Below are 11463 nucleotides of genomic sequence, written 5' to 3'. Positions count from 1 at the left end.
ATCACAGCACCACTGTGCTCCCACAGCCCCCACTGCACCAGGCGCCCCCAGTAAAGCCCCCTCCCAGAGCCAGGGCTGTGGTCGTTCCCTAGTCACAAAATGACAGAATGTCAGGGATTGGGAGGGACCTCAAAAGATCATCTAGTCCAAACCCCCTGCCGGAGCAGGAACACCTAGATGAGGTTACACAGGAAGGCGTCCAGGTGGGTTTTTAATGTCTCCAGAGAAGGACACTCCACAATCTCCCTGGGCAGCCTGTTCCAGTGCTCTGTCACCTTCATTGTGAAGAAGTTTCCTCTCATATTTAAGTGGAACCTCTTGTGTTCCAGTTTGTACCCATTGCCCCTTGTCCTATCATTGGTTGTCACTGAGAGAAGCCTGGCTCCATCCTCATGACACCCACCCTTCACATATTTATAAACGTTAATGAGGTCACCCCTCAGTCTCCTCTTCTCCAAGTTAGAGACCCAGCTCCCTCAGCCTTTCCTCCTAAGGGAGATGCTCCACTCCCTTAATCATCTTTGTTGCCCTGCGCTGGACTCTCTCCAGCAGTCCCCTGTCCTTCTTGCACTGAGGGGCCCAGAACTGGACACAACATTCCAGATGTGGTCTCACCACGGTACAGAAAAGGGGGAGGAGAACCTCTCTCGACCTACTAACCACCCCCCTTTTAATGCACCCCAGGGTGCCACTGGCGTAGTCCCAGGAGCCCCTGGCACGCCTCAGCCCCGCGGCGAAGCACGGACACCGCCCCGGAGCTGAGGGGGCGGCCCCGCCGCCGCTGTCACCGCCTGACGGGGCGGGGCGCGCCTGCGCTCGCACCCGCCGCGGCGGATGAGCGGATCAAGCGGCGACCGGGCGCCGCTCAGGGGAGGGCAGGAGCGGTCGGTTCCGCGCGCGGCAGGCGGAGCCCGCGGCGGTGAGGGGAGGGATCCTGGCCGCCGCCGCCGCCCCCCTCCCATCCTCCTCGTACCCGCACCGGCCGTGCCGCCCTGCCCTTGCCGCGCCTCCCGCTGGACCTGGCTGCGGGGAGAGGTGAGAGAGACAGCCCGGCGGGAGCCGCTTCCCTGCCGGCGGGAGGGCGGGGGTCCGCTGCCCCGCCGGGCCCTGCAGCGGAGGTGTGTACCGCTCGGGTCCCCGCTGGTGTTGCTGCGCTGCGCTGCCGGCGGTGTTAGGAGGCGGTTGCGTGGCGTCACCGAGTGTCACCGTGTGCCGCCTCCCGCGGGCTGCTGGGCGGGAGGGGGCTCTAGGACCCCCCCCGGGGCCTCTGGTAGCGGCTCGGCCTTGCGCCCCCCCGGGGTGGTTGTTGCTGAGCTCCGGGACGGCTCCGCTTGCTGTCAGTGGTTTAAAGAAGAGTGCTTGATATTCCTCTCTGTGTGTTAACAAGAATATTTTAAGCTGAATAATCAGTTCCTTTCAGTGTCATCAGCTCTACTTGGTTCTCAGCTTGGAACAGGAAAACATGCTTGCTTTTTATGTAAACTAAGAACTGGTGTAAGGAAATGAGGCCTGTGGTGTGAGAGGGTTGGATTCTTGTTGGTTTTGTGTTGTTTTTTAAATTTGTAGAGGACCTCTGTTCTGGTCGGTGTCAGATCACAGGTCACAAATGGTGCTGCTTTCGTTTTCACAGGCATGTTCCTTTGGAATTAAAACAAGCTTTAGTACTTTTCCCCCCGTTTTTGGCATATAAACAGTATTTGACTCCAGTGAACTTTAAAAAGTTGTCTTTGTATATTTTGTTGTTGACTTCTACCTTCTTCTCAAACATTGTTTGATTTAGGTCAAGAAGAGGAGCTGGGAGGTGGTAATTATTTTCTAGCATATTAAGTCAATGAATGTATGTTGTAGAATTTATTGAGTATAAATAATTATATTTTGTAAATAAAAAGTGACCAGAACAGAATTTTTATGCATAATTTTGGCTATGTTTTTTATTAATTATCAAATGATATTTAATTCCTCTTTATGAAATGAAGAAAACTGGGTTGCGGAGCTCCTTCCTGCACGCCGGTGGCAGGTTGGGTGCTGTGGTGCAGCCGTAGCGGGATTTGAAAGCTAAGGGAAGCCGTGCATCTTGGCTTTGGGCTGTTAAGCCACTCCATGATCGACTTGGTTTCATTAATTGCCTTGCTTACACCTTAGTCGCCTGAGGATCTACAAGCCAGGGTTTGAAAACAGCCGGGTTAAGTACCGAATGCAGTTAAAATTTAACTCCTCTGGTTGTCAGTAACTTCTTTCCCCCTCTGTGCTGGTTTAACTGAAAACAAGTTAATTTTCTTCATGCAGTTAGAAACCTTTCTTTTTCATAGCTAGCACAGTTGTTGTTTGGATTTAGTTTGAGAACAAGAAGATAGCAGCCCAGGACAGAGTTAATGCTTTTAATTGTTCTGGCCTGAGAATCCAAGGACATTCTGAGCTCTGCCCACAGGTGCAAGGTATTGAGGAAGGGGGGCATAGATGGGACAGACCTTGACTGACATCCAGACTGATCAATAAGACTATTCCATGCCTTTAGCATGATGCTTCATATCTAAGGAGACTCAGGATCTTCTGGCTAGTTTTGGGTTTTCTCAGAGCCGGGATGGAGACCTGTTTGTGGTGGTTGTGTCTGAGAGCTCTCTCAGTTCAACCTTTTGCTATCCTGGCATTTTACAGAAGCCTCTGGGCCTTTCTGCCTTTTTCTCTTTTCTCTTTCTGGGATGGGCTGTTCGGGACCAGGTGCTGCTGCCTGGGACTGGCTGCTTGGTGCGAACAGAGTTTGTGAGGAATTGCGTTGAGTGTCTTTTATATTCTATTTTTAAAATGTTAGTAGTAGTAGTAATATATTAGTGTTATTTTGTTAAACTGTGTTTATCTCAATCCATGAGTTTCTCTCTTCCCATTCTCTCCCCTATTCAGGGCTGGGATGGGGGAGTGAGCGAGTGAGTGAGTGGCTTTCGTGTTTATATTGCTAGCTTGTGTTAAACCATGATACCCTTGCACTGGGAAAATAGTCTTCTCATTGAGCAATGCCCTGGGGAATGAAGCTTGAGTCCTGATTATTGTTGTGAGTCCCTCATTGCTGCCAGCAGCTTTTCTGCATCTTTATTAGCGGGCCTTATAAATGTCTCACTTCCAAGAGAGTGCATTTGTGTGTTGGCTAAAGGCATTTTGCTTAACGTAGTGGGTGATAATTCAGATGAGCTTCAGACATTTGCTTGAAATAATAGTCTTCATAAGCCATATGTTATAGAATTGCTGTGTTGAACTCCTTTTCTCAAAAGAGGAAAGCCATTGATTCCTGTGTGTCACTGAAGATGTTCTAATGTGGGATATTTCTGCTTATAAACTGCTGTCCAAGCAAAATAGTTATTGGGACTGAGGATGGGCAACCTTGTAAAACTGCTCATTTTCATCTGGAAGTTTTCTTAACTTCGATAATTTCAATTTAATCATAGGAAATATGTATCTGTTTGCTCATTTAAGTGTTACACAGTTGAGGCCCTGCTGGTACTTGTTCAGTATCAACCTGATTTTTGAATTTTTGAAAAGGCAGTAGTTGATACTGAGTTGTTAGCCCACAGCAAACATTATGGGCTGTAAAAATGTGTATGGAGTGTTGCTCCATGCTTGTTTTTGTTGGGTCTGTTCTCCAGCTAGTGAGGGTTTAGAGTTGCTATAGTGCTGGTCTTACATGAAAGGGGAAAAAGAAGAGAAGAACATGATTTCATTTGTCAGCTCTCAGGTATTAATAGCTGTAGAAAGAACTGGAGAAATTCTCTGTGTGCTGTTTCACTTCAGAGTTCCCTGCAAACTTCTGAAGATGTTTGTTGTTTTAGACATGTACTATTTTTTCATCAAAACTCCTGAGCTTTGAAGTAATTTGTTTAGTGAATATGTGGCTTTTTAAAGCTCTGCTGTAGAGCTCTCCTTCTGAGATTATCTGCTTGAAATTAAAACTAGCTGGAAAAAAAATAATAAGTTATGTGTGATTGTGGTCACTTGTGGGCTCTTTGGCTTAATTTTCTGTTGTTGTGGAGTTTTGAAGATGCTTGTAAGTAAAGTGAAATTGCTGGAACTGATCTAACAGTGAACAGATCTTTGTGGTGTTTTTTTTTTTCCTACCTTAATCATGGGGCAGGGAAAGAGCTCCTTTTAAACATGTTCTGTAAAATTAGTTAATAACTGACTTTTCTGAAGAGGGCCGTCCAGCTCATATTTTTTTGGACACAAACGTTAACTTCTCTGGTACTTCCAATTTGGTTTTATAAATGCTTGTTAACTTTTACAACGTAAGGAGGAATTTTCTGATGTTGCAAGAAAAAAATGTTTTACATTTTTTAATATTTTACATTTTTTCCAGGAAATTGAATTTGGATAGAAAGTCAGACTGATGTACTCCTGTTCTTTCATTAGTGCTTACTGTATTATTTCAGATTTTACTCCAAAGAGAAATAAAATACTGGAATTAATAGAAAGTAATTTTTTGGGGATAAGTTGTTCATTGAAGATTATTCTTTTTTAGAGGTTTTTTTTTTTTTTTTTAATTCTGTTAAAATGAGCAAGAATGGCCTTAGGTGATGTAGCACTTATCCTTTTTTTGCTCTTATGCTTTCAAATAAACTTTTGAGAAATGTCCTAGTACATTAAACTATTAGTGGTTTGTATCCTGTGAAGTTGTGTTCCAGCCCCCTCTCTCTCTACCACCTTCCCCACCCCACCCCGCATTGGCCACAACTTCTGTTTTCTGAAGTCTGCAGGGGAATTTTCGAAGACGTTTTTCTCCTTTCTCCTTCCCCATGCTGTGAAATCTCTGTCACTTTAGGCTATCTGTTAAATAATTTATCTGTTATTCTCCTCAGCTTCTCTTTTGGAACAGAAAATTAATTTGTTGCAGAAGCTACGTGCCATCATATAGTTAAAACTTTGCAATGGGCCAAACAGTGTGTGGGGTCTTTTTGGTTGGTGTTTTTTGTTTGTTTGTTTTTTTTTAATGAACCTACATTGAGCTCTGTGTTACTCAAATTTATAATTAAACACAGAATAACAGCTTTTAGTGTTCAACAAACTAGAAAATCATGAAGAAAGGCAGCAAAAGACTTTCAGTGCAGAAATAGCGACAGCTGTTTTCTGGGCAACAGGGTAGTCTTATTACCTAAAGGTGTGGGTTTTTCTTCAGTATGTGCAGTGTGATAGAAGCAGTACCAACACAAAAATTGATGATCCTATTCTCCAAACTCTAATGTGGAAGCCTCGGTCAGGTTAATTATGGTTCATAATACAGTATGCTGTTAATGGAGATCTTGCTTCTATGGCAGACGCACTGTTGGGGAGAAGCAGTAGCTGAAAGCTTTTTGAGGCACGTATTTCTACAGTCCCTGTTTTTACAGGAAATGAAACAGCATAGTTCTCCACCTTGGCTGTTTTGGTGAATTGGTGAGGAAGTAAAAAAATACTACTACTAAATGTCAAACAATTGTTTACTGAGTTAACGGTCTTTTTTTTTTTCCTTCCACCTTCCCATTCTGATGTGGTCATAATGATCTTGAATTAATGGAACTTTTCTATTTTGTTAGATGGTCTTTTCAGTTAACTTTTTTAATAACAGGTAGTTGATGGCAATGTAGTTCATAAATACATCTTTAAGATACATAACCAACCAACGAACCAAAAAACCCAAAATGAAACAAACAAAAAAACACACAAACAAACAAAAATAGCAACAAAAAAAGTTTTTCCAAAAGGCTTTTATTGATTTTAGAGGACTATTTCTATATTTTGCTTGTGTAATTTCTTTTGCTGTAGCCTTGTGTTTTGGGTGAAGTTGACAACCTCTCTGTTTAAGTTCAGCCTGTCAATAGTTCCTCTCCTTTGCTTTGCTGCTCACTGCTCTTGCACTAACACAGTGGAGAGTCATGCTCACAGTTTACAGCTGCAACAATGGAAAAGGCTTTGTTAGATTCTTGCTTCTCTTGAAAATGTGTAAGCAAATATTGAGACTAATGTAACTTTCACAATTTTTCTAGATGTTGGAAGGTCTAACCGTAACCAGAAAGGAGAAGAAAGGTTATTTGCTTTGAAAAATTAACTTTCACTTTCATGATGCTGGGAATTAGTAGGGAACATGCATTGTTGCTGCTTTGTGGACTTACTTCGACCCTGGACTTGAAGAATCTGCATTGTTTTGAGGATGTTTTTGTCGACTAACTTCTGATCAAGGAGGTGGTTTCTCTGCCTAAAAAATGTCATCAGTTTAGACACAGTAGAGGCAGCTCTGTGTAGCTTAATCTTAAGACTAACACTTGGCCAGCTTGTGGGAACAGCAGGTTGCGTGCTTTTCTAGTCATTTGTCTCAATTAATTTTTGTAATTTCATACCATAGTACAGAGAATTGGTGAAGCTGGATGTTTTGAGGACTGACCTTGACTTCTAAAAGGAAGGCCGTGTGTGCAGTGTTGAGCCCCATAAACTTGAGCTAGTGATGTTTAGGAAACAGTGCTCATAATAGGGCACTGATTAGCAGCGGATACATTAGTCAGAATTGTTTTATTCAGAGTAACGCGTTCTGGGTTGTACACAGTTGAAATACGGTGTAGTATTTTGCTATGTTTGTTATAAAACAATGTTTTATTCCATCTGTACTCTACAACAAGAAAATCTGTTGCAGATGTAATGTATATAGTAGCATAAGAAGCCTCTTGAGAGAAGCTAAAAGTGTTTGACAGATGGTAAGAGGCATTTGGGGAGTGAGATTTTCATTTTGAGGAAGTAGCTTGGACTTCTGGTGTTAGGAGAGGAAGAAATAACCCTCATTTTCTTCTCACTCTTAATTGTGGGTGGGAGGTTTTATCTCAGCTTGTTTCCCTCCACACAGGGTGCAGCACTGATCCTTCATCTACTAAAAATGCTGTATCTATCTGTTTGAGAGTTTTTAAGGTTCCAGTGACCTTGACACAACAGGGGAGTGTGTGTATCTGGTCTTCCTCTTTTTTTCATTCAACCATTCATTCATTAATTCATTTTTAAGTGTTCTCGTTGCATCTAAGCCTGGGCTACTTCATATGCTATCTCTGTGTTCATACGTTTTCCAGTGCAATAATCCTGTCACTTGGTGTCCGTGTTGTAGTACTGCAGAAGCTGTTAATACGACTATTCAGTTGAGATAAGGGAAGACAGCTTGTTTCTTCCAAAGTTATCTTTTGCTTGCCTGCAAACTGAAGCCATAGTATTTTGAAGGTTATTTTAAAGACCAGCAAGTTGCTTTTTAAAAGGCTTGGACTTGGAAGTGCAGCTATATTACTAGTCATATAAACCTATGAAAAAACATTTTTATTTACTTTACTGTTCTTGCAGAACTTAGATAAGCATGCATATTACAGGTGGCTTTTTTGATTGACAGTTTTAAATATTTAGGGAGTCATGCAACAGAAGAAAATATTTTGGTTTTAATGCTTGTGTTTAAAGCTCATAGTAAGAAGGTAGTCCAGTAAACTGAGCTGACTCTGGCTTGAGTTTTGTTTCTCTTAGGAATGTTTTGAACCTGGGTTTGTCTCATTTCTCTTTTTAAGTACCTACAGAGGGCTTCATCTCAGCAACTTGCATATTTTTCCTCAGAAGTGTGTTCTTTATATGTCGTATTTCTTATAGATGATTCGGAGAGCTCAGACAAACAGCTTTTTACTTAAAACTAGATGATGCTACTTGATAGGAGATTTGTGTGATAAACTATAGGTTCAGTTGATGTCTAGTTCATGAGTTATAAAAGATTCATGGCTGCATTCTAAAAGAGAAATGTGACATTTTAAGATTCATTGAACACTTATTGCCAGGTACACAGCAAGCTCCTTTGCCTGAAATTTTACATGGATTTTTTTTTTTCTAATTACTGTTAAGATATGTGGTAAAAAGGATGCATTTACAGGTGAAATGAGTACTTTTCTAGGTAAAACATGGACAGCTTTTACTAAAATACTGCTTTGATTGATCTTATTTTTTAGTTAATATATTCAGGTTTTCTGGTCTTGCACTCTTTGCAAGTTTGAAAAAAAAAAAAAAAGTGTGTTTAGATACTCCTCAAGTGGCGCTGAATTAAGAACCATGTTTACTTGAGAGCTTAACTTCCCTTGTCTAGTTACGGTATGGTGGAAAAGGTCACTCAGTATGAGTATATGTGGTGACGAATACAAGTCTTTTTGAGTACTAAAGAGCTTTTTTTTCTTTATTGTATGTTAAATTCCAGTGTAAAAACATGTTTGAGAGCCACTGTGGTTTTTGATTTTGAAACAGGCCATAGCATGAGAGGCCCTCTATGGTCTGTTTCTGCAGGTGGTACCTATACTGTCAAGTGGATTCCTGAGTTAGGGAAAACCCTGCTTTCAGTCATGGAAAGCTTTTTGGAATAAATCTGCACAAGTTTGTCACCCGCTGGGGAAGCTGTTCCTTCCAGACCTGTCTCAGAGGTGACTTACTGAGGGACCTGCTGTGACATGCTTCTCTGTGCGTGTGGATGTGTGGTGGGCAGGAGTCTTGTTCCTTGTGCAAGTAGGATGCTTGTGCTGCCCAGAGGAGAAGGAGGAGGTGGTTTGTTTGCTGTGGAGGTTTTAGTACCACTTATGGACCTTTATGCTGTATAGAGCAAATACTGTTCTTCAACACAGAAGGGATAGTTAGGGTGTTTTTAAGACATTAAACCGGTGAATCTACATAAACTGCAGTTCATTGTTTTGCAACTGTGGGAGTTGAATCCTGCAGTGCCATACTGTACCAGGAGAGTGGGTTTGCTGTTGTTCCTCACTGGAGAACTAGTCTAAGAGAAGGACTACAGCCTGAAAACAAATATTTAACATGGCTCTGGAAGATCAACAGTCTCTTTTCTTGTGTGACTTTATCGTTGTCCAATAAGAGCTCCATTATAAGGCTTTAGATGTAAATAGTTTCTTTTGCATAGTTGAGAACTCCCATGATGTTTGTTTCAGTATTTTTTTCCAGTGGAAAGCAATCACAAGAACACGTTTATTTGTGTCTCTGAACTGAGTCAGTTCAGATATCCATTTAGAGTAGTGCAATCAACTGTGAAATGCATGGAAAATGTTTTGGTTGAAACGAATGCAGATAACACAGTGTATTTTACTTGGGCCTGACTCTGAGCATGAACCATTTAACTTTTTCTTCTTCCAATAGCTCAGTGTCTTTCCAGCTGACATTGGCACATGGAAGTACAGCACATCAGTGAAGCTTTGTTAACAGTCTTCGTACTGTAAACCTGGAGCAAATGCAGTGATAATTTGGCTTTGACTAGTCTCTGTCAGATTGTTATATACAGCCAACATACACTTATTAGGAGTGTAGTGTACCAGGTTCTGTCTAATTTTGTGTAATATGTTAAATTTTGCTATTGTGAGCTGTACAGTTGAGTTACTGGTTATGCTGCAGCAGAAGTTACTGCAGAAATGCTCTCTTCCCTTAATGTTCGTTCTTCTTACACCCTTTTCCCCCTTTGGGAGAGTAAGAGTGAGGTCTGTGCATCAGAAGTCATTTAGGTCTTATATTGGGGACCTGAGATCCAAGGTCTACAAGAAGGAATTTCAGGATCAACAAAAATGTTTAAACTTGAGTGGTTTCCAGTTCTCCAGATGCCAGACCATGAGTAATTATTTGAATAAGATATGTATGCTTCTGCTATTTCCATTTCTTATGGGGAGAGCTTGTAATGCTCTCTGCCACTCTGTGGCATTGCCTTCCTTTTTTTCACCTGATCACACACTTTTCTAATTGAAGCAATGTCAAGGAAGTTATGGTAATATTGGAGGAGGGGAGACAGAAGGAGGACTAAGGAAGGCTGTTAAATTTTTACCTGAAGCAGCACATAGGGTTAATTTAGTGTGACTGAAAATCTGGCCACGCTGCTTGTAGCTGACACGTAACATACTTGAGGAAGATGTGATGTGCACATCACTAATGAAGGAATATATTTTGGGAGTGAAGAAGACTTGCATCAGTTTCCTGACCTAATGGCGTCTTCTCTGCCGACGTTGAGGTGGCCTTTTTACTTTTCTTCCATCTGTTCTTCTGCACAAGCAGGATGGCAAGGGCCTTCTGCTTATTTGTTTTATTAAGGAAAATATGTCTGTGATTACTGTTTTGTGTTTTTTTTTTTTTTTTTCCTTTGATATGTGACCTGTCTGCTTTCTCCTTCAACACCAGCTATGCGACCTATTCCTATTTTCTTGGTTACTTATGATCTTTCTCATGCCTTGGTCTTCTACACAGATCATGATTAAATTGCTGCAGGGAATATCCTGTCTGGTTTCTTGTAACTCTAGGTACCATCTGACTAATCATGGCTTTAGCTGTTTTCAGAAGATTATAGTTTTAGAAGAGGGCATTATCATAACCTTGTGTTTCCTCCAGGTAGCTCAGATGCTGCAGAGGACTACTAGCGGTGGGAGGGGGTTTGTTTTGATGTTGTTTGTTTGTTTTAAAGCAATGTGCTTGCCTATGTTAGATAGGCAGTGGTATGTGCTGTCTCTGTATGATACAGAGCATACCTGTGTAATATCTGCCTTTCTGCAAGGACTTGCTTAACCTGTAGAACATGATTTACTTGTGCATCTATATATTTGAGCATATAAAAGAAGTGTACTGGTAATACATTAAAAGCAGATAACCTCCTGTGAACTGCTGGCTGACATCCTCACTGTAGGGCTCCCAGTGAGGTCGTTGGGCCAACACAGAAGTAGGGGTAGCTTGGACCTGAACTCCTTTGTGTTATTTGCCATCTCCTTTAGAAAATGAGGGGTTTTCTATGGATAAGATTTTGATTAATCTGTATTATACAAATTGTAGACTTTGAAGCTACCTCTTTGCTTTGATTAGTGTGTTTTTAAAAAAAATTTCCAAGTTGAGTCTGCACCATACATGAGAAGTTGCAGTTCTAAGCCAGTAATTCTAGCTTCAAAATTTACACTGAAGACTTTGCTAAGCTGTCCATAATGACCTGTTGGGGGCTAAAAGATTCATATAAAAGTACATATTTCCTGTACTGGAATTACAGTTTTGTAATGTTTCTTTTGTGATCAAATGGAAATCTCATCAGTAATTTAAATGTAGTCTTTGTAATTGTAGAGATAAGCCAGTAAGCTTTTGAATCTTGGTTTGTTTGCAGAATTAAGGATTCCACACTAACCTACCTATAAAGATTTACTGTTTGCTGCGTTTAAAAACGGAACCTTGATTCTAGCTTGCAAATTAAGTGTCATTTTACTTAACTGTCACTAACCTGTGCTGCCTTGAAAAGGGACTGGATCAACCTTAATGCAAATAACTACAATGGAATATCAGTGACTGATAGAAAATAATCAATATTTACACGCAAAAAGAAACTTCCTCTATACAAATGCGAATTCTGTCTATTTGAATAATGTACAAAATTACTGAGTGTGAGGATAGGCTTTAAGATCATCAACAAGAATGAATGTTTTCCCT

The 11463-nt window shown here is 41.2% G+C and overlaps 1 protein-coding gene across 6 annotated transcripts in view; it reads left to right on the top strand.

Annotated features, from left to right (window-relative positions):
* Positions 1–812: 812 nt before the first annotated feature.
* Positions 813–11463, top strand: part of OSBPL8 (oxysterol binding protein like 8) — a 96567-nt gene continuing 85916 nt past the window's right edge. For 3 of the 6 annotated variants that reach the window (XM_065040947.1, XM_065040907.1, XM_065040897.1), the window contains exon 1: positions 824–1118. The gene's annotated coding sequence lies outside the window, so the exon portion shown is untranslated. Of the gene's footprint in view, positions 1119–11463 lie in introns of all 6 variants that reach the window. The other 3 variants (XM_065040916.1, XM_065040901.1, XM_065040958.1) reach the window with 2 other exon arrangements.

Source organism: Columba livia, chromosome 1 (genome assembly GCF_036013475.1).
Source record: "Columba livia isolate bColLiv1 breed racing homer chromosome 1, bColLiv1.pat.W.v2, whole genome shotgun sequence".
NCBI lineage: Eukaryota > Metazoa > Chordata > Aves > Columbiformes > Columbidae > Columba > Columba livia.
The sequence above is the reverse complement of the archived record's forward strand: the minus strand, read 5'-3'. Positions and strand labels throughout refer to the sequence as shown.